Raw genomic sequence first — 5,368 nt, forward strand, 5'->3', positions numbered from 1 at the left:
TCTCGGGGGGGAGGAGGGGTAGCCTCTCGGGGGGGGGGCAGCCTCTCGGGGGGCGGCAGCCTCGGGGGGGGGCAGCCTCTCCGGGGGGAGGGGGGCAACCTGAGCTTGTCGTTATAGCACCGTCGGTGGACCCATTCAAGACGCGGATGGACAATGTCTTGCAGTTGTAGTAGTCACCGCCACGACAGGACGACGTGGGCTTCGTCCTCTGTCCTTGTCTTCTGAGCCTGATACCCAGGAAAGATATTTCACACACCGAAGTAGGGGGTTGGGAAGATGGATGACAATGGTTTGGGCGAGCCCCACCATTATTTCAGTGACTACTTGGCTGCATCATTTTCTGGGGAGTGGCTGTGCCCCAGAAAATAGCCCTGAACCACCAGGCTGGTACTCATTTCGTCAACCTCCGAAGGATGACGGGCTGAGTAGAGCCGTCTGGTGCTAATTCAATGGTGTGGCAGGGCCTTGAACTCAAGACCCGAGGATCCTTAAGCCAACCACCTTAACCACATAACGCCAACACCAGGCTTCCCCACCCTTATGGTCACAAGTGGAGAGAGAAGAGAAAACAGCGCAAGCGGAGATTGCAACGTGGAACTGGCTGGCTGCAAGTGAGGCAAAGCGGAGGCTGTCATCCAGCAACGCTGATTGCGAGTATTGGCTCGACTCCTCCAAACCTCTACTTGACCCGACAGTACCCGAGGCAAGACCCAGGTTATCCTTCAATGGAGAAGTGGCCTTTATACAACGCCTTGGGCACAATGGGATATTGATCTTTGTGGGCCGGTTGGCCCCATGATGATCATATTCATGGGTCGGTTCCACAAGGTACATTTGTGCATTACTGCGTCCATTTGGAAATCTACTGGGTGTGGACAAAGGTTTGGTTGCTGGAAAAAGTATTTCAGAAAACAGACAAGAATGAGTAAAAAAAAAAAAACACAACAACAAGCTCAAATGAGCTAAGATCCTCGTCTTCTTAATGATGACGTCATAAAAACGAATATGACGTCATTGTGATGTATCAGGTTTGCGATAAATTATCTGTGCTAATGCCCGGCTTGATTCCCGCAAACAAAATTCAAACAGCTTGCCAATTTTGGAGATAATGGTATAGGCGATTTCCATTAGCGGCGATATTATGACGTCAACTTTTTTCTGGGAAGAATTTCCAAAATCGGAGATGGTTACTGTCTGCGCGTGGGCTTTCTGCATATACATGGCAAGTTTCACGAAGATCCGATGAAAACTCTGGGTTGTGAAACAAAAAATGTCAAAAAATAGGAATGACGTCATCAGAATTGATATGACGTCATAGTGATGTATCATACGTGCAGTAATTCATCTCTGCTAATGCCTTGTTCGATTCCCGCAAACAGAATTCAAAAAGCTTGCCCAGTTTCGGAGATAAATTTTTAGGCGATTTCCATTAGCGGAGATATTTTGACGTCATAACTTTTTTTTCTAGGAGGAATTTTCAAAATCGGAGATGGTTACCGTCTGCGCAGGGAATTTTTACATATATACGCCAAGTTTCAGGAAGTTTCGATGAAAACTGTAGGCTGTGAAACAACAAAATGTCCACAAGAAGAAGATGAAGAACAACAACGTGAGTAAGACCGAGAGATCCTCCATGAGGATCTAAAAATGGGGGAAAAGGACGTGTTTTTAACGGCAAAGATGCTAAATAATGTCTGGGACTAGTTAGGCCCATTCGGCATCCAGTCGAGGTTTAAACGCAGCAATTGATGCTACGAGAACCACATCAGAAGGGAGGACATTCCACAGGTTCACAATTCAATGGGAAAAGGCCGGGGAGCAAAAATTCCTTTGCATTCGTGACTTCACGATTTTCAGGGATGTCCACGCCAGGTGTTATCATGACGAAAGATGAAAAACTGATTTTGGTCAAGGTTGTCATTACCCAAGGAATCTTGAACACCTCAATAAGATGACCTGTCCTGTTGAGATGACATCAAGGTGGGAAAGCTTGACGTGGTACGCTCGGGCATGGAGTCTGACAACCATGCGGGTTGTGGGCCAAGGTTGATTCCTTTGACTTGAATTGTTTAATTCACTTGGGAAGTAACTGCCTGGGGAGCGGAAGTTACATGACCCTGGGATTGGGTAGCGGAGATTGTGGGGTTGCAGATGCACGCCGGGATCATGCACGTGTGCCGTGTGTGACGATCACCTCCATTTTTCAATTCCATCTAATGGTCTCCGTTACTCCTTTTCAGAAATAAAGTGATTTACCAACGACTCGGTTTGTGCGAGTGAGTTGGGAGTTTTGCATTTGGCGCCGAAACCCGGGAAGGCGACCCCACGGAGAGATTGAGAGTTGAGATTGGCAGACTATTACCAAGCGTATCACTGTGCAATTTGAAGCAGATCTGTGTTGCCCTGCACATGATAACGGACGAAGCAGAAGGTACCAAAAGCAGGATGAACTTGATTTGCTTAATACTGAATATGCTGGAGAGTAATACCCCACCTCTGGAAGATGAAACTGAAGAGGGAAGTCAGGAGGCTCTGGAAAAAAAAAAAGAGTGAAGTCTTACCTTCCTTGAAGCATCAGTGGTCACAGCAAGAGACCATCCATCCAATGGGACCATACTCTGTACAGAGCATCCATGCTGCCGAAGCAGTCTCCTGGGCTATTGGGCATAATCCTGGACAGGCACCACTCCGACGCAGGATACTCAAATGGCTCAATCATCCCAGCAAGGTGGTACACATTTTACCAACCTCAGGATAACAGGCTGAGTCAACCCCACTTGATATTAATTCAATGCCAAAGTAGGATTCGAACTCAGGGCCCGAGGATCCTGAGCCCACTACCCTGCCAACTCCAGGCCTTTTTATTGAGATTGAAAGGTTTAATAATCAAGACTTGTGTCATCATTCCCTTTATACTGATAATAAAGAGCAATATTTCAATAAAGTTTTCATTTGTGTGAAAGCTTCTTTTTTTTCTGCATGTGCATCCACAGTGAATAGTTGAGTTTACTTCAAGTACTGTCGGACCCTGCTATTCACAGGGGATACGTTGCTGGACAATGTCACGAATGTCGAATCCGCGAATGTCAGGGCATTGTTTCAATGGGAAAAGGGGGGATAGGTTCCCGACGGTTCGTGATTCATCAGGGAAATAAAAAAATCCCATGGAAAAACCACAAAAACACTCGTGAAGAAATATGAATACGCCCGCAAAAAACCCCGCTAAATCGCGAAAAAAAAACCCCGCGAATCCTCTCGCGACGACACGAAAAAAAAATGCGAATAGCCCATGAAAAACCGCGAATACACAAAGCACAGGGCCGCAAATGAAGAAGCAGGTGACATTTTATCAACCGCGAATATGCGGGGTCCGCAAATAGCAAATCCGCAAATAGTGGGGTCTGACAGTATATCTTAAATTGCAAATAATTTTTTTTCCAATTTTTTTAATGAAATCACAGTGAGAAGGTCATTTGGACCATCGGGACTGACACAATGCCTTTGGCGTAATCACTTTGAACTCTTGGTTCGTGTTTGATTGGTCTGCTTGCGTTCATTGAACTTTGATTGTTCTCTCTGTGTTCACAAGCTGTTCCTCTGCATTCTTTGGAAATGGAAAAAAGATAACTTTTGACTTTGTGGCTGATCCTTCAGATCTTGTGTGCACATCTACTGGAGCAGCAGCACCACCTGCGGTTTATTTTTTTTAGTCTTCTTATAACCATGCATACCAATAAGGGAGAATTTCACCTGAATTTCGAGGAACAATTACTAAATAAGGATGAAGATTTTTATACCACCATTAGGAAGCTGAACTTACAATTTTTCAGTGAGATGAATAATAAAACGGTCAAGAGGACAAACAAATTAGAGATCATATTGAAAGGTGACTGAAGTGCATTTGGGAACATGGTTCGCATTTCTCAAAAAGGAAAACTGGACGTGAGGGATGTTCTCTGTCACCTGCTTTGCCATTTACCGAACATGCTGGCGAATGGTGGTTGCACGATGATGAAATCCAACACGGCCATTTTAGCGAAATACCTGGAGAGCAAAGTGGCATCTGCCGAGAGGACCCCCCGCCAATGTACTTACTGATGCCATGTGGGACTCCTTCAGAAACTCCATGGTGAGAATCGTACATTTGATGAGCTCTCTGATTTTATTTTTGTCCAGATGCTTCATGCTGGCCAGGGAAGTCACAGAATCGATGTAGTACTTGATGAATGCAAAGACCATTCAGTCAGTCAAGTGTGTAGAGCGTGTGAGCCGTGGTTCCAAAGAAGGCGTGATTTTCAGTCAAAAGAGCCGTGCCTACCCCGTCGCTTCGCTGACAGATTTAAACAATAGACAGCATGTTGTACTTCACAAACATGTTGCATGTCTATCTGTGAATCTCAATGAGTATCGAAGTGAAACGCATGAAAAATGGCTGTTTTATAACACGTAGTTGTTGCTGCTGTCATGGTAGTTGTGGTTGTTGTCATCTGTGTGCTGCTTCCGTGTACTTTTATACATTTTTCTATTGCTTAGAGAAGTATTACGATATTGTGATGGACCTCGCTGGTCTCGGATAACTCCGAGAGTCCGAGGCGCCGATAAAAAGATCACGGACACTATCTGCAACATTCACCTTCGACTGGATCTTCGCACCCAGGGTCATTTTACCGTACCTGCGAGATGTTTGAAGCATATAGGGGCTGTGCCGACGGCTACGCAATGGATGTTAATTGGCCAAGTGAACCAGCGTTAAGTGACACACCCTATTGTCTATCCGAGGCCAATCAACCCTGTGTCACTGGCCCTCAGGCATGCTATGTCACGATCAAAGTAGGACATGACAAGCCAAGACAGTTTCAAGCTTGTATTGGCAATGGCAGGCAAGCAAGTATTTAGTTGACAGCAAGCAATTCGTTGAAATGATTCAAATACATTGTTGCCTCCTTGTCACCAGAGTATGCGATGGAGTGAGAGATATTTTACGACAACCTCCAACAAACACTCCGTAAACGACTTTGAAGATTTTGCTCATAAAGCGTATGACTCCCTCTGAGCACCGTCGCTTTCAACAACTTCTTACAAATGAGGATTTAGGAGATTTAAGACTCACCCAACTACTGCGTCATGTGCAGCAACTTCTCGGTGACCACCATACCACCCTCAACAAGTTTCTCCTTCGTGAGCTGTTCTTGCAACATTTACCACCACCCACACACATGATTTAGCTGGCAACATTTACCACGCAGCGAAGGCAAAGCTGGCATTACCTGCCACTGAAGATCTGGCTGACCATCTCATGGACGCCGTTGCACCAACCGTGGCTATTGCGACACCCCCACGACAGCACGTCACACAGAAACAATCTGAA

The sequence above is a fragment of the Eptatretus burgeri genome, chromosome 4 (assembly GCF_056783735.1).
Source record: "Eptatretus burgeri isolate ZD-2024b chromosome 4, Ebu_testis_v1, whole genome shotgun sequence".
Taxonomy (NCBI): Eukaryota; Metazoa; Chordata; class Myxini; order Myxiniformes; family Myxinidae; genus Eptatretus; species Eptatretus burgeri.